Here is an 18488-nt window from a genome sequence, read left to right as displayed (position 1 = left end):
GGACTCCACAGAGCACCCCCTGGGTGGACATCCTCAGATATTCTGAGAGCTCATTCACAACAAGAGTAGGCTTAGACCCTGGTTCAAAAAAGAGCAGGAGAAAGTCTGTGAAGCAGCCCTGAGTGTTCTCCTCCCTGCCCTTACTGAGGGCAGCTTCCCTAGAACCATGGGAATTAGCATTCTTAAGAGGCTTTGAATATAATCCCTGAAAGAACTGTAAAGCCCCTTAATGGGGTTGAAGGGATAGTGAGACAGGCCTGGGGGCACTACACAAGGTAGTTACGATTTAAACATAGGAATCAGAGGCACCCAGAGAGCTAGTCTGTGCTGTATGTCTAAGAGTGTGGTGTAAGTCTAAGAAAAAAAAAAAAAAAAAGCCAAATGAGTTATGGGTTCAAAAGTCAAGAAGGGATCTAGGAATCCAGGAACAAGATGAAGAGGAACAAAAACCACAAGTGAAGGAGTCTAGCCTGGCATTTCTGCACTGAGCAGAGAAATGATGCTTGGGTTCTCCTTTGTTGGGCACTGGTGATATTTGCATGAATGAGTCAACCTTGGTTAAGATGGTAGACATGACAAAAGTGAGGGACACTGCTAACAGGATGGTCACCATTGATTGGAACTATCACTTGCAAGAGCAATCATCAAGGAAGGCCGTAGTAAACCAGAGAAATGTCCACGATCCACCACCTGGAACTGCTGACATTGGGAGCTACTATCAAAAGAAACCAAGGAAGACCACAGCTGAGAGCCTCAAGATGAAATGGCCCCTGGAAGGGTAAATAGAGGGAGCCCACATGACTCAGTGGTTTCTACCCAGCTTTCTCTGAAATTCCAATAGAAGTCATTTTTGATATAAAAGAAAGTAATAGAGATGGAGGTAAATTGGGAAACAGAGACCCCCAGCTTAGACCAGCTACTACACAATTATAAGGTATCCTTGGACTCCTGGTAGAGGGTAAGAGAAAAGATGGCTACATAAAGCCAAGATGTGTGTGATGTCCTTTGTCACTGGTTTTTGGTTTGCAGACTGGCAGATCAGAAATGAGATTTCTTCAATGGTGACCTCATGGACTTTCATATCCTAGTCATTTTTTTATTAATGTGTCATCTTTTAGTGATCGTAAGTTTTCCCCTTTTGTTGATTTTGCTCACACTCAAGCAGAAAACACATTTACATCAGAGTCATTCCTTTTCTTTAGAGCCAGAAACTATTTGGGGGAATCTCTGGCAGGGTGGGTTCCCCCTACCCCTCTCTTTTTTAGGTCTATCTACTATATGAGTTATACTTGGTGATTTGAATTTAGATCCAAGCAGTCAGTTTCTCTTAAGTCAAGAGAATCTATGAAGTTGTTAAAATAGGAAACTAAACATCCCTGAGTCTTCAGTTTTAAGCTGAGTGGAAAAAAACACATTATGTAATCCTGCACATGGCCTTTTGCTAGATGTATTTCCTTCGAGTATATTGTTTATCTTTTTGTAAAAAGAATGAAAATAATCAATGCTGAAGAAAGTAGTGTTATAATGATTTTATTATTAAATTGTTAGAATTAAATGAACTGAAGTTGGCTAAAATCTTTGGTTAATGTTTTTAAAAAAATACAACCTTTAAGACAAATTATATTGAAGTAAATAAGGTATCAGAAAGGGAGAAACACCTAGAGGTGGGTGAAAGTTGCAAACAAGCACAAAACTTAGGTCTAAGTTTCTTGGTAGGGCAAAAATAAATCATGTTAGATTATATATTTCTCACAATCTAAGGAATTATACCTTTGTATCCAAAGGGATATTTTGCTTTCCCCAACACTCTAAGAGAAATTTATCACAAAAATCATTGCACAGGAGACGTTTAATAATGTGGTAGACAGCACATTCAACTCATAGTATGAGAAAATGCAGAAACAGTCTTCACATGGCTATTTCTTAAAACAACCCTTTCTAAACTAGAAAGTAAAATGTTAAGCAGAGCTTGTGAAAGTATATCTGCGTTCGAGTAACTTAGTAATGGATTTAAAAAAATGTGATCTGATGGCTGCAGTGGTCAGCTGTTGAGAAGCTGAGGCAATCGCCCTCTCATAAATCAGATGTCCCAGATGAGCTTGTGAAAAGAGCCGAGATGAGAATTCAAAACAAAGCCTGCTCCTGAAATCACTAAGATTCTGGGTTGTCGATAGATAGGAGTTCTTCACATAGTTACTGCTTGGGTAAGAGGCAAAGTCAAAGTTTTGTTAAGGCAAGTTACAGAGCCCTTTGCAAAATCCTGTCCAGGTGGAAATTCCTACTTACATTTTCAGTAAGAAGTGGATTTAAAAAAAAAAAGATTTGGGAAAAGATTATTAGTTGTGGTTTTCATATAGTAAATTGGCTCCTGACATTATTTGAGAAGAATATAAGGTATTCATTGACTATCTGAATAAAAAACTGCTTAAATTAACATTTTCCAGCTCATGTGGTGGGATATCCTATTGACACAGCTGTCTTAACCTATGTGTGGCAAAACACGTGCTTGGTAATGATCATTCCTCATCACCATTTTGCTTAAAGGAGTACTTTACAAGGAAAAGAAACCCGTGGTGGTAAAGACTGTGGTGAGAAATTTTGCTCTGTATTTTTTTAAACTTAAACTCTTTAATTAAAATAGTTATAGATTCATATGCAGTTGTAAAAGGTCATACGGAGAGATCTTGTTTATACTTTCCCCAATTTCTCTTTATGGTAACATTTTGCAAACTCTAATGTATCATCACAGCCAGGATATTGACATTAATACAATCCACTGATCTTATTGAGATGTTCCCAGTTTTACTTGTACTCATTTGTGCAGTGTGCCTGTGTGTATTTAGTTCTGTGCAGTTTTATCATGTGTAGGTTTCCTGTATCTGTCACCACAGTCAAGATACTGAGTAAGGATTCCTCTTGCTGCCTTTTTATAACCATACCCACTTTTCTCCCTTCTACACCTCTCATCCCATCCCTAACCCCTGGGCAACCACTAATCTACCCTGCATTTCTAAAATTTTATCATTTCAAAAATATTATATAAATGGAACCATATATGGATGTAACCTTTAAGAATGGCTTTTTTTCACTCAGTGTAATTCTCTGAAAGTCCATGTAAGTTGTTACCAGTATCAATAATTCATTTTTTTTTCAATTTATTTTTTAATGGCGGTACTGAGGATTGGACCCAGGATCTTGTACATGCTAAGCATGTGTTCTACCACTAAGCTATACCTACCCTCTAATATTTCATTTCTCTTTGTCGTTGAGTAGTGTTGGATGGTAGGGATGTACCACAGTTTGTGTAACTATTCATCTGTTGAAGGACTTCTGGGCTATTTCAACTTTTTGACTATTACAAATAAAGCTGCAATGAAACTTCATGTATAACTTTCAGTGTAGACATGAGTTTTAATTTCTCTGGGGCACATGCTCAAGAGTGTAATTGCTGGGTTGAATAGTATTGCTTGTTTAGTTGTATAAGAAACTGTCAAACAGTTTTCTAGGGCAGCTGCACCTTTTTACTTCCTACCAGCAATGTGTGTGTGATCTGCTTTCTGCACATCCTCACTGGCATTTGGTGTTGTCACTCATTTTATTTTAGCCGTTCTGATAAGTGTATAGTGATATTTCATTGTGGTTTTAATCTGCACATATCTGGTGGCTAACGATGTTCCATATCTCTTCGTGCATTTATTTGCCATCCATATATCCTCATCATTGAAATGTCCAGTGATGTCTTTTGTCTTGCTTTGTATTTTAAAATATACAACTTTGTAACTTCAATTGGGGATTTTTTTAATTGAAAAATATGATACCATGAGCAAGTTATTTGTCATTGTTTCATTTCAAACAGAGATGCCAACACATTTCCCACAGACATAATCCTTGTATTTGTACTTGAGTCATTTTGAGTGCTCAGCAAAAGGGAAATGGTCTCCAGAATACTCTCAAAAATTCTTTGAAATTTCTTGAGGTATTGGTGACCCTTAGGGGTTCTAATTGTTTCAGTTAACTAGTTAATAAGTTAGTTCAGTAATGGAAAATAAATTTGCTGTAAAAAAATACATTTGAGTTGTAGGATTTACTACACTGCCCATCAATATCTAAGTTCAGCTAGAAGAAAACTTCCAGAAGAGGCAGCAGAATCTGTGAGACACTGGAGCTGTGTTTGGGGGCCGGGCTCGGCAGGCCTGCAAGACAAGCGCCAGTTGCCAGCCATTGACATGTGGTTTGTTATCAGTGAGTGGCCGCGGAGAGCCGGCAGAGTGGCCGAGGGGACTGGAATCTCACCCCGGCCTGGCCACAGCACAGGCCGGCGTAGCACCACGGGCTGGGGGCTTGGGGGAAGTCTCTCTACAGCAAGAAGAAGCGGAGTGAGGAATGACAACGGGGACGCAGAAGGCAGTGGTACTACCTCTCACCTCCGCCCCCCAGGGCCATGCCCGTCCAGGGCCCAACACAGAAGGAGAAGTTTCTAACCCAGTGAAGACAGAGATGGAGGAAATGGACCCACAAGAGATGTTAGGAGGGAACAGGACATGACTTTAAATAGTTGCTTTGGGAAAGAAGTCTTTAAATGAGAGGGAAACTCCACACCTATGTGAAGAAATATTACATCTTTTTTTTTTTCTTTCCTTCCAGGACCATACCATTGAGAGTCACTTTTAGAAATCATAAATCCTGGTGTGGGGTTTGTTGATGGTGAGTAATGAGGGAATGAATAACCTGTTTATTTATTTTTTAATTTTAGAGTCTACATGTATTAATCTAATCTCCATCCTCTCTTCAAATTCTAAGACTATAGTCTGAATAGTACCAGCACCCCAAATTAAAGGGAGAAAGAAATTCTAGACCAATAGATTGAGTGACTGACATAATTTGATGGGTGGATAAAATGTGCCCCGATATTTCCCTGTCTTCCCCCCTTAGCTACCAAAATTACTTATCACTTTATTTTACTTATAATTTTCATAAGCAGATGTCTTAAACAAGTTAGCCCCATTTCCTTATTTCCTCTCTCTCTTTGACCGATGTTTGTCCCCATCTCCCCTCCAGGATACTTCCTGCTACTTAACGGCCTCCATGTCACTGATTTCAGTGAGGAATTTTTCAGTTCTCATTTTACTTGACCACTCAGCAACATTTTTCTCCTTATGGCTCTTAACATCCCTCTTATCTTCCTATCTCTATTTTTCAGTCTTAACCTCCTCTCTTGAGACTTTAAAAGTTGGAGCCCCTCAAGACTTATTCCTAAAGCTTCTCTGTTAATGTACATCCATAGATATGGGATGTTGCCTGTACCTCTTGTGAAGCCAGCAAATTCTCTCTGTTGACTCAGACTTTCCCTGTTAAGCAGCCTCACCGTTTTTCACGTTTGTCTCCCTGCCCACCAATTCACTCTCCATAGTGTTATTTCAGAAAAGCAATCTTGTCACTTCTCTGCTCTCAAATAAAGACTGGCTCCTGCTTGCTTCTCCTACTGCCACTAGTCAGGCTCCAACAACACGTCCTCCTTTCAGTTCATTCAGGTCTCAGTATCTTTGCTAAAACAGTTCCCTCTGCCTGAAATATTTCTACCATCCTCTGCCCTGCCCCAGCTTCAGCTAGTTGCTGCCTGATCAACCTTCATGTTTTAGCCCAAATGTTACTTTCCCAGGAAAGCCTCCTGACAACCCCAAAATAACTCAAGCCCATTTCTCATATGCTTCCGAGTCTCCTGAACTCTTCCTTTAAAGGCTTCTCACTGCTTTTATGTATTTGGGTAATTACTTGCTGAAGCTGTGTCTCTCTTACTAGCCTCTAAGCTTCAGAAGTGCAGGTGCCTTGGCTTTGAGTCCTCCCTGCATCTTCAGAGCCTAGTATGGAGAATGAGTGAAGAAACCAATTAGTCATAATCATTCCAAAGCCTGAAAATTTCCCCCTAGGCTCTCAGGTCTCCAGAGCAGATCTTCCACAATCAGAGGGCACGGGGGTCCTGCAGTGAGTACACTGGCCTCGGACGTGAGCACGACTTATGACTGTCTCATACTTATTGGTGCCAAGTTCAATTTCTGGTGCCCCTTCTTTTTTGATTATTTAAAGAATTCCTGAAAGCCCTGCTCAGCCAGGAAGTTATCTCAGATTTTATTTTTTAAATATTTTAAAATAACACTTGTAGAGCATTTAAAAATGTATAAGATATACACATTTCCATTATGTCACTTGAATGCCCAAACACCTGCTAAAGTAACATATTATTCTTAATTGACAGATGTGGAAAATGAGGCTTAAAAGGGATTAAGTGACTAACCCAAGTTTTCTTAGCTAGTAAGGGACTGAGCAGGGACTTCATCCCAGATTTTGCAATGCCAAGTTCTGTCTTTTCCCAATTCTGGATTGCTCATGACTTGTCCTCACTTGTTCAAATCTGAATTTGGACTTCTATGGTTGACAATACCCCAAGAAGGATGTAACTTGCATCCTAGCTACATACAGGGAACATCAGGACTATGAGCTTCAAAACTGCTTGCCAAACACTCTGTGATAGGGTGCAATGCAACGTGTTTTAAAAGATGGAGTTTAATGATGCATGCTTACTGACAAGATATTTCTTTTAAAAAAAAAAACTTAAACATTTTAAATTCTTTTATTTAGATTCTTTCTGAATGAATAGAGAAGAATAAAGCAAAAGCCTTTGTATTTTGGGTATGATTTCTTTTTAACTTTGAAACATTTACTTTAATGCACTAAAATAAACAGTAACACATTTCTTAAACATAATGTGGTTTCAGACAGATGACTTAAAATAGATTCATAAAATTGAGATTAACTCATTTATGCTGAAATGGCATTATAAACTTGCTAACATTTATAATCACAGGAGAACTTACTATAACAAATTATGTAGATTTGATTTGGTAAGCTGAAAAGAAAATTATTTCCTTTTTGTACCCTGACCATAGTGGAGTGCGTTACTGAAAGGCTAACCTGTTAATTCATGCGGGGGTGACTCTCCAGATGTTGGTGGAGCATCTAGTGCAGACAGAATGACTGGCATTGCCTCATGTCAAAGTTTAAATGCTCTGGAATTATTGTGCCAAAAGTTCTTCTCTAGTCTAATTGTAGGATGAAGTGCTATATTACTTAGAAAAGTCAATAGCCTAAAATTTATAAAGTTTTTATGAATAGCAGCAGTTGGGAAAAAATTATAAGAAAGTAAATGTGATAACTTTTCATTCAGAATCATCCTAGAAAAAACATTTGTCTCTATTTTCTGTAAATTCCTTCTAAATCACTTCTAGCCTAAAATCATCTTGCCTAGGCCAGTGGTTTAGAGAAATCATGCTTTTAAATGAGACCCCAAGTTTTTAAATGAGATCTCTAAAATATAGTTCATTGTTTATATGGGAGAGTCTGTAAAGAGAATTTACATTATAATGAGTCATTATTTTTGAAAGTCTCAATATATTATCTGCAGTGTGTATGCACCAAATGGTGAAAAGAATAAGTTAGATTTTTTTTGTTACTGATCAATTACTAAAAAGTCAAGCTTGTTTAAACAAACTGTTTTTACTATTTTTGTAATTTTCCTTCTAATCAAAAAATGGTCAGACATTAAACAAGTGTCTTCAACTGGGTCAAATATGGTTGAACTTTGTTGTTGTTGTTTTAACAACTCTACGGTTGGTACAGCTTGTCATTGCTGGATCCATTTTGAGATGCACAGAAGTGGATTCTTATTATGAGTGAGATCACATGGTTGGAAGGTTCTTGTTTCATCTCCAGAGGTGATGACAATGTGGCTTTACATGTGATACAGAGTAGGAAGACTATAATTTCATCTGTTTGATGGTAATCTGAGGTCTTCCCTGGCAGAAAGATGTATGCAAGTGTGCAGTAATATTCAAGAAGAATGTAATGCTTTTTGTCTCAGAATAAGCTTGTGGGATATTTAAGCTTAAGGCTTCTATGAGGAGGAAGGCTGCTTTTCAAGATCTTAGCTCCTTTTGTACCTTTTTACATTTTCCCAGCAGAGAACTCACAGTTGGTACCTCTACAAATTCATATTTTTTAGCTGTATTTCATGACACAATGTGTCCTGAGTTCAACTAAGGAAAATATCCTGTAGTCCTATAAAAGCAAAACTCTTTCCTTTTTTAGAGCACTCACCATCCATTACAACACCTCAATCTTACCAGGATTGATGTATTTCCTAGGGAAGTTTTCTCTCTTAGATGACTGCAGTTGATGATGGATTAGTCCATTCACATGACCTGTACAAATGTGGCTATTCTGGTAGGTAAGTTATCAGAAAGGCCTTTGACTTGCCTCAAATACCAGATACAAACCTTGCCTCTTGGACTGAGAAACTTTTTAGTGAGTCAGAGGAACAGGTAATTGCATTTAATCTTATGTAAACCAACCACCAGGAAACATTTGTTACTTATTCCATAATCATTTCTCCCTATTTCCCCATCACCCCTTGTATTCCATCCATACGGCAAAGCTCATCAAAGAGGGAAAACATTGCTAACCGTATTTACCTTCTGCTCAGCGTGAGAACACTTGTCTTTGTGCAGTGAATGTGTCCACTTATAATTAAACACTCTGATACTCTGAAAAACATGACGTGTGTTAATGAACCATTGTCCACACACAAAATACTGCTGTCTTCTCCTTACAAATAGGATGTGATTGATACTGGACCAGACACTGGGATTTATTTCCATTAGTCATGGTGGATTTTCACAGAGCCATCCACACGTGTGTGCCTCATTGCTGGTGACCTTATAAGCAATTTGAGAGGCAGTTGAAAGAGGGTTAGGAATGTAAGTCAGACCTGGAGTCTTTAATCTTGTCCAGGTATATTCTTGTTCATGGGGTGATGTAAACTGGTCACCCAGCAGCTGCATCATTGTTGCTTTTAGGAAAACCTCATACAATCATTTACAAGTGAACCAGAACAAACCACACCCAACTAGGCTGTAGGAACTGACCCTGCTCCTCAACAGAGGCACCCTGATAACCTTTCTATCTTCTCCATCTTTAGTTTCTCCCTACCCTCTTTTATTTCCATTTTGAGAATACTGTGACAAGATTTAGAGAAGTCTTCAAGGTTTCTTTTTTAGTGTTGTCCTATTGCTCCCTGCATATCTGCTTCTCACTTTAAATTAAAGGAAACAGTTGGGGTGGCTGTATTTGTAGGCTTACTTTGGCTCATTCATTTAATTACCAAACTAAATACTGTCTGAACTAACTGCTCCCACTTCAGTTTTGCCATATTTTCATTCTTCTATTAGCTTGAGAGCCACTACACACTATTTTTCAAATAAATGACTACTGAACACAAAACAAGAGTAGACCTGAGGACCAGGGGTGGTCCTCACTTCAAATTTGTATTTGACTCACTTCAAATACATTGAGTGAATGTTGAGACTGAGGCCTGGCCGTCCTTTCTGACTGTACAGCCAGTGGACATACTTTCTACTGAAGTTAAGTGAAATTTTTATTGCTAGTGTCCTACATCAGAACCATATCAGCATTTTCCAATGAATGCCTATCCAGTGCTTAGTCAATGGAATGAAGGTATAACTGAAAAGGGGGCATTGGCATCCTGGTTCAGGTAAAGTATAAATTAAATAGTTTCTGGTGGTCTGGCTTGGAAGCCCGACCACCATTTCTAATCTGACACAGAAACATATTTTCCCACTGAAACAAACAGTTAGCTTAACACACAACCTAATGCTTTCAAGTTAGAAACTAACAGGAACACCTGTGCCCAACCGAGAGGCAAGGGAAGGTCAGAAAAAACTCAATACATGAACAGGCAGAATTTATACTGTGTATGGGAGTAAATTTATTTCAGAGACTGGGAGTGAGAAAATGTATTGTATGGGTCAGCAGAGTTGACCAGGATATAGTGATTCCAGATATACTTTGAGGAGAGAATAATAAGGAGGTCTTTTGAAGAGGTGACCGAGCAGTAATCCAGAAAAGCTGCACAATGAAAACAGGAAGGATCACTTTCTAGTGCTGCAGTGTCCAAAGATGTGGGTCCAATGAAAAAAAAGTATCATTTTGCTGCCCTTGGGCCATTAGCTAAAATGCCACAGGCAATACCGACATGACTCCCTGTTAAGAACCTTGGACCTTCCAAGATTTCTTCCAGCTCTATGATCTGAGTTTTCCTTGAAAAGATATTTCACTCACACAGCTAAGAAGATTTAATAATTTTTTCTCGCTTTTCTAGCAGAAAAGCTACTTCAGGAAGTGGGATTGGAACAGACAAACTATTCACTGATGGTCCTTTAACGGGGCAAAAACTATTCTAGGCAATTTCATCCTCAAATCTTGCCAACCGGAACCAGCGCGTTCTTATTGGACAATAGCGCCCCCTAGCCTGCATGCCTGCATAGCCCGAGGCTGGGCTGTCTCAGATTCTGTAGGAAATCATTAAGCTTGTTAGTGAGAGATACTCTTCATACAATGTCTCCTAATTTGTTTACGCAATTTATAGACTTCAAGAGTGTTGCTCCGTCTTCAAGTTAAAGGAAACCGTTTTTCATTTTAGGGAAATGAATAGCACCACACCCAAGACCTCCTCTACATCCCTTGACTTTTAATTTTTATAACCTGATTTTCAGATATTTTGTTCCCACTAAGAAGTTGATAGCAAGACATACTGATATATGTGACAAAGTCACTGAGTATATTATGATCATTTATTTGTGCCTATAGTATTAGGTGGAAACATATTGTATTTCTTTAAACCTTTAAACTGTGTTTGAGCCACAAAAATGGCTCTTTTTTGTATGATTCACACTGATTTCTAGAAGGATAGATAAAAACCTGGGGAGAGAAGTAGGGACTGAGAAACATTTGAGAACTAGATTTACCTTTCTCTATGTATTCTTTGAAATCCAAGGATTTTTTTTTACCGTGTTCAAAAAATTAACATAAATATCTTAGGAAGAGGAAAAAAGTTAAATATGTGGTCATTAACTTTCCCAGACTGACTTGAAGTTGGGTTTGGTTTTTTTAGATTTTAAAAAATTATATAAGTTACAGATGTACAATATAATGATTGACAATTTTTAAAGGTTATACTCCATTTACAGTTATTACGAAATACTGGCTGGATTCCCTGCATTGTACAGTATATCCTTGAAGCTTATTTTATACCTAATAGCTTGTACCCCTTAATCCCCTGCTCCTATATTGCCCCTCTCTCCTTCCCTCTCTCGACTGGTAGCCCCTAGCTGGTTCTCTCTAAGTCTGTTTCTTTTTTGTTATAATCACTAGTTTGTTGTACTTTTTAGATTCCACGTGTAAGTGGTATCATACAGTATCTGTTTCTTAAACTAGCTGATAATCTATTATTTTCAAACTTCTGGCAAATAACTTTAAGAAATATATCCTAAGGAAATTTACCATCTGATTACACTATATATATGTGCAAGCATTTTTTATTGTTTTAGGATAGTGGAGAATTTCAATGTAGATGAGAGTTTGTATAAATAAAATATGACACATTCATCTATTGCAGTACTACGTAGGCACTGCTGTTTGACTTTCAGTAACCTTTGTAATTTTTTTGATAGCCAGATATGATGGACTGGGTAAAAGGAACTGCTGTCAATTGGCCTTTAGTAACCAGGTGGTGAGGTATGCATTGGGCTGTGGGGGAGCACCCTAAGTCTTATGATTAGGTCTCAGCCTTCCAGTGAGCTACAGTACTGGACTGGGAACTTCACAAGTGCTTCTCAGTTTTTTCCTCCCCCTGTAGGTGGGAGGTCTGGCTAGAGTGGGCTGGAGCTGGTATTCTTCCCCCACATGAAAGGCTAGAGCCACCTGGAGTGAGGATTTCCCTTCCCCCAGGTGAGTTAGGCGCTGACAATCCTCCAGCAGGTCAGGCTGTGGTTAACTAGTTTCTCCTGTGGGCAGGCATTGTTAAGACTAACGGAGTGCGCTGGCGTATTTCAAAATGGGTCCTTTTTCCTTCCTCCTGCTGAAAGCAGGCGGGAACTTCTCTCCAACATTCACTGTGGAAACCTGCTCAAGCTCCTGGAAGTGAATATTGTGGGGGTTCCCTATGCCTGGGTCCCCTGGGGTTTTTAACTCTCAGAGTTGTCGCCGCTGAGCCTCCAGAAATTCGTCAGTTAACGGTTCCGGTTTTCTTCCCTGCGGTGATGTCTGCCAAGTGCATTTCTGCTCAGGTAAGCCGTGACCCCCTGTGTTTGCCTGTCTGTCTCTCCAACCTTGGGGGCTGACATTTGCCATGTACCCTCCCCTCTTTCATGGATCCAAGAAGAGTCACTGATTTTTCAGTGTTTTGTGCTTATTTTTAGGCTGGAGTGCCTACTACCAAGCTCTTTAAACACAGAACGGGAAACGGCTTGGAATGGGCCTTGAGGGTATTATACTAAGTGAAATAAGTCAGACAGAGAAAGACAAGTCCTGTATGATATCACTTATATGTGGAATCTGAAAAAAAAAAAGTTGAATTGATAGAGTTTTCTACCCTGGTTTCCAGGAGCTGAATGAAGGGTAGGAGATACGGGGAGATGTTGGCCAAAGGTATAAACTTCCAGTTATAACCTGAATAAGTTTTGGGGATCTGATGTACAGCATGATGATTATAGTTAACAATACTGTATTATTTACTTGAAGTTGCTAAGGAGTAGATCTTAAGTGGTCTCACTATAAAAAACAAACCATAATTATATGACCTAATGGAGATGTTGGCTAACACTGTGGTGGTCATTTTGCAATAGTGTATCAGACCAACATATCGTACACCTTAAACAATGTTATAGCTCAGTAAAAATGAAAAAGAAGAAAAAAAGATAGATTCCTAGAAGTAGAATCACTGGGTTAAGGAGTGTGAACATTTAAAGGATTTTGGTAAGTCTTGCCCAATCATCTTCCAGAAAGTTGAGCTAATTTGTAGTCCCTCACCTGCTCTGAATAATATCCGCCCGCCTTTATTTTGTCAACCGTTGCTAAGTTGATAGGTGAAAATGGTATCTCACTGTTATTTTATAGAATTTATCTTTGATTACTAGTGAGACTGAATATTAAATTTTTTTCTAGTAAAATAAATTACTGGAATCCTTAAAAAAAATATTACAAAAGAAATGGAAGAAGTCTATTGGGCGAATGGAGCCAGAGGAAAAGCTGGGGATAGGAAAGGAAGGTAAACTACCAGGAGCCCCCAAATGGAAAACGTGGTCCAAAAGAGAGCCCCTGCAGAGAAGGTGTGAGGGCGCTTGGTCTGAGGAAGGACTGCTGTGAGGCTCCATGTTGGATCGCAATTGGATCAGAGACCTGCCAGCCAGGCAACTGCCCAGACTTCCTGTGAAGGAGAACTTCACATAGCCTGCCTTGGGGCCTATGCCTGCTGATCTTTCAGTCCACACTCTGGGGGAACTGTCCTCTGTCTGTACCATGTTCCCACCAGCTGATGTCCAGCATGACTGTGCTTAGTCCATGCCCCCAGTTTTCTTCCTGCCGCTGCCTGGCTGCCCACTGAGACATCTACTTGCAATGTCCTCCGGGCACCCTGTTTACCGGAGGGGACCTGTTGGTGTGGTGGAGGTGTAGAAGGGACGGGGCTGACAAACGGATTATGCTGCAGAACCCTAAGCTGGACCGGTGGGGAGTGAACTCTCCTGTGCTGTCTGAACACACGGGACTAGGTCTGGAAGGAAGTACACAAATTAGGATAGGGCTTTTTGACCTCTTTGTGGGGAGCTTTTTCCCAATATTTTTATACAAGAAGGTTTTGACTTTGTTTCTAAATATCAGCACCTTAATGACTATGGCTTTGATTGGTTTTTACAGTTACAATATACTAACTTTTCTATTCTCATTTTGATTTTACTGGAATTATTTTCTGGGTAAATTTTCTAATGATGATTTATATTGATGATGGCACACAGTATATGAACTTTATTTGGGTGCATTATTACTACCAGATCTAATTCTGCCAGGTCAAATTTGCAAATCTTTTTCAAGGAGATTGTATTTTTCCATTAATTTAGTCACATTTTTATTGTGTAGAGTTTTAGCGATTTTCTGGTTTGTTTTTTCTTCTAAGAAAGCCTAAATATTCCTGGGTGAATGTGTGCAGTTATCCTTCAGCTGCTGTCCTATTATAATGAAGTGGGGTCCAGACCACAGGGGGAGACAGAAGAAAGGAGGCAGGCACAGAAAAGCAGGAAGACTGGGTGATGGGAAGATGAGATTGGGTGGTGGGAAGATGAGAGGACATCTGTTTAATCGGTCCTGTTTGCTCCGTGATGTGGGAGGCGAAGCAGGCAACTAAGAGTGGCAGAGTAGAAGGGCACAAGTGCGCTTTTGGAGAGAGAGGAATGTGTGATGGAGTTATTTTTGAGAGAGGAGAAGCTATCATATTGACAAAGTATGGAAGGATTGTTGGTTAGCGTTAAGTGCTCTTTTAAGCTGTGTGGTCATGGATTTTCAGTGAGACTAGTTGCGTGGTTTTTTTTCTCCACTACGTTCAGCTGCTTGTGTTCAGGAGCGTGGCAGAAGGTTGAGCTTCACCTGGGTTGGAGTTTGGCGAGGTGTTCCTGGCTGAGGGAGAAAGCATCATTCCCATGATTAACTCTTTTCTCTCCTGCATCATCAGACTGTTACTGTTTATTTCCTTTGGTATAAAACATGTCCAGTTCCTATCATCCATAAATAACAACAAATATGAAACCAAATACAAACAAGCAAAACCTTCCTTTTACCTTAGTGGTTGACCAATGTCAACAACCACCTATCCCTACATTTCTTATTTAGTCAGATTTTCTACTTCTTGCCTCCCAAGGCTTTCCTGACCTAATATACCTAAAATAATGTCAGTTTAGTCATCCTAGGCACTGTTTCCCTGAGGTGAGTGATGAAAGAGAAAAGGGAGCTGTGTGATCACAAGTCTCACACAGATTCTAGGAAACCTTATTTATTAGGTTTTTAGAAATTTTTTTTTTTTTTTTTTTTTTTGCTGTTCTGCTTTTGTTTGTACTAACAATGAAGGAATTAGTTTACGACTGCCTTTAACCAAAAATGTGGTGGGGGCTGATGTAGATATAGAAAATACATCCTGGCCAGTGTTGGAGGCTACTATGTCAAATGATGATTTCTGAAAAGGAAGCCAAGTCAACTGTGGAGGCACACAGTAAGAGCATCTCTTGGAGGGTTGCTAGGGAGCCAGTGGCCAGGTGTGTTCAAGAAACGTGTGATGTGTGTGATACCACCATCTTCAACTTGTATGGGTTGCATCCTCAGTGTGAATTTGGAGTGTGTGTGGACTGCTACCAAATGAAGGAGAAAAACTGCCAACAGGATGTTACCTACAAGACTTTTCCTTGGCTGAGATACATGAGAAGTCAGGTACATGAACCAAGGAACTTGATGTCTACACAGATCATTCTTAGAAAAGCTCTGTATGACGCTGAAGATGGTTCATTTTGTAAGAGCAAAATGTGGAATAAAGGCAAATTGTTCAAACAGGCAGTTTGAGTTCTTTTCAAAATCGACCTCAAAGGAAGACATAAAACAGAGTTCCTTAGTTGGGAAAAAAAATCTCTTCTTGATGCTGTGCTCCTGCAGAATCCCTCAGTGTTGGAACCAGCAGCTGTGAGAGGGGCCGCAGTCTGCAAGCTGGCTAGCTTCATGAAATCGGCTTGTCCAGGCAGCACTTCCCCTTTAGAATGGCTGACAGATCTTGCCCACAAGGGAAGAAAAAAGACATAAAGTGGACTTAAGAATACACCAAAAATCCTTGATGGTATTTTTCCTTCTTTAGCAGAAAATATGTCTTCCTCTGATGTGTGTAAGAACGTCGAGGATGCGTGACATACCTAGCATTAGGGTAATTGCTTGCTGTGCTTGCAGGATCCCAATAACAAGAGCAACTGGAACGTACTGGGGGAGTACTGGAAACCGGGTAGCCAGTGATGCTGTCTGGAGTGCTTCATAACTTGAACACTGAATTTTGGAAACCTGAATCCTTCAGCAAAGAGTTTAGTGACCAGGAAGGAGATCTAGTTAATTGTAGAACTGTCTTAGTCTCAAGTTGCTGTAACAAAACACCACAGACTGGATAGCTTAAAAAATAAACATCTATTTATTACAGTTCTGGAGGGTGGGGAGTTCAAGATCAAGGCTCCAGTAGATTTGGTATCTCGTGGGGCCCACTTTTTGGTTCATAGGTGGCTGTCTTCGTTGTGTCCTCATTTGATGGAAGAGGGCAGTGGAGCTCTCTGGGGTCTCTTTTCTAAGGGCACTAATCCCACCTATGGGGGCTCTGCCTTCAAACCTAAGGCCTCACCTCCAAATACCATCACACTGGGGATTAAGTTTCAACATATGAATTTTGGGGGGACACAAACATTTAGTCTATACCAAAGACCAATGAAATCATCACAGAATACATGGTAAGAGACTTCTGGAATGGATTTGGAGATATTCCCTATCTCTTGGAAAATGATATAGAATTATTGATGTGGAAATTTAAGGACTGGCCATCGGGGAAAGTTTTAGAGATATGATGCCCTCCAGGTTTGATGATCTCATGGCCAACATTCCATTGCTTGAATACACGGGTGAGATGACAAATTGAATTTTGTCTCTAGGCTGTCAGACTACTTTATTTGGCCAGATTGGGGTCCCAAGACATATAATGCTTATGGGTTAATTATTCCAGAAGATCAGAAAATGTGGAGCAATGTCTTTACTGAGACATATCTGATGCAGCTAATGTCCTGGTCTGTGTGGGAATTCCCAAAGGACAGAGTGACCAAGAAATCCTTAAAATTGTGCAAGATGGAAATTCTCATGAATTCACAATCAAGCAATTTATTGGAAGAAAGGAGAAGTCAGGAGCCCCTGGCAAATATATGCTGGTGAAGAGATGAGAATTCTTTAAAGGCATCAGAAGAGCAAATTCAGGAAAACCCTTCAGCCATGATTCTATCAGTTTTCAGACCTGGTATTTAGACTGATTGCTAAGAAAGCATCTTTATCAAGAGTGTGGAGTTCAAGGCTGGGCTATTATACAGTTCCTCTGGGATGTGGCATTTATCCCAGTTGGAATTTCATAAAAGGTTCATAACTTAATAGTTGTATCAAAGTGACCGAATATTTTGTCTCTCCAGAGCATGTTAAACAATGTTTCTGGCTTACTCAGGAATTCTGCTATCTGTCCTAAACTCATACTAATTGTGAAGATAAATTACGGTGAAGAATGTTATCTTCCACACAGTGAAAGATGCACTTGCTATACTGAAAGCGAGAAAATCCAGTTTGGGCAAACCCTAAGGGTCACAGAGATGCCGTAACTCCTGCACAGTGAGAGTTACTGGCAGCTGTTCAAACTCCTCAGGCAGGATTCCTGTGGACTTTGAAAACCATGTTACTTTACTTAAAAACAAAACAAAACAACTGTACCCAACTTTTGAGAGATACATAGACCCTGTCTAATATGTATTTCTAGTATTTACAGAGACTATATATGTGTAATAACTATTTAAAGAACATACATCCTTAAACTGTGACTTCTAGTACAAAGCTTTTACCAAGCTTATAAAAACAAAACTTCTTATCAGTCCTGGAACAATACCTGCATTTATCCCCTAGTTCCCTGGTTGAAGAGCTTAGTCAAACTGTACTTAGAACTATTAGGAATCACTCTGCACAGTTTATTTGGATTGTATTTTGTTTTGTGTTTGAGCACCCCTTCTTTGCCCTTCAGGATTCAGAAGAGCAGTGGTAAAAATGAACAGTGAATGATGCAGTTCTTATTGTATTGCATAGGATTGGCATTATACAGCAGAAATCCATATGAGAAATACTGTACAATTCTGAGTTAATCATTTTTATTAAATAAAATTTATTTATTTAACGGAAGCATTGATAATTTTAAGTATTAAGCATTTAAGAATTTTGTGTTAAACTATTCATATAATTTTTAAAAGCTTACAAAATACCTTTGGCTAAGAAAAAAAGTGATGTAGCATTAAAACATGTAAGGCAAAAGCTAATGGAATTACAAAGAAAAATAGATGAATTCTCTATCATAATTGGAGACTTCAGTGCCCATCTATCAGAATGGACAGATCCAATAGGCAAAAAGTCAGTAAGGACACAATTGACCTCAACAACATCATCAATCAACTGGATATAATAACATCTACAGACCACTTCATCCAACAACAGTAAAATATACACTCTTCTCAAGCTCACATGGAGCACTCACCAAGATGAACATTCACCAAGACCACATTCTGGAGTAAAACACACCTTAACAAATTTAAAAGAATAGAAATCATGCAATGCCTGCTCTTTGACTGCTATTTGAACAAAATATTCAGTCACTTTGATACAACTATTAAGTTATGAAGCTTACATGGAATTCCAACTGGGAATTAACTAGAAATGAACAACAGAATGATAATTTGAAAGTCCCTGAATAGGTTGTGATTAAGCAACACACTTCT

At 39.3% G+C, this 18488-nt stretch overlaps 1 pseudogene; it reads left to right on the top strand.

Moving 5' to 3' along the window:
• Positions 1-563: 563 nt before the first annotated feature.
• On the top strand, positions 564-17310 carry LOC102508794 (annotated as a pseudogene).
• The last annotated feature ends 1178 nt before the right edge of the window (positions 17311-18488 follow it).

The sequence above is a fragment of the Camelus ferus genome, chromosome 5 (genome assembly GCF_009834535.1).
Source record: "Camelus ferus isolate YT-003-E chromosome 5, BCGSAC_Cfer_1.0, whole genome shotgun sequence".
NCBI classification, from domain to species: domain Eukaryota; kingdom Metazoa; phylum Chordata; class Mammalia; order Artiodactyla; family Camelidae; genus Camelus; species Camelus ferus.
Note: the sequence above shows the minus strand (reverse complement) of the source record. Positions and strands in the feature narration are given on the sequence as shown.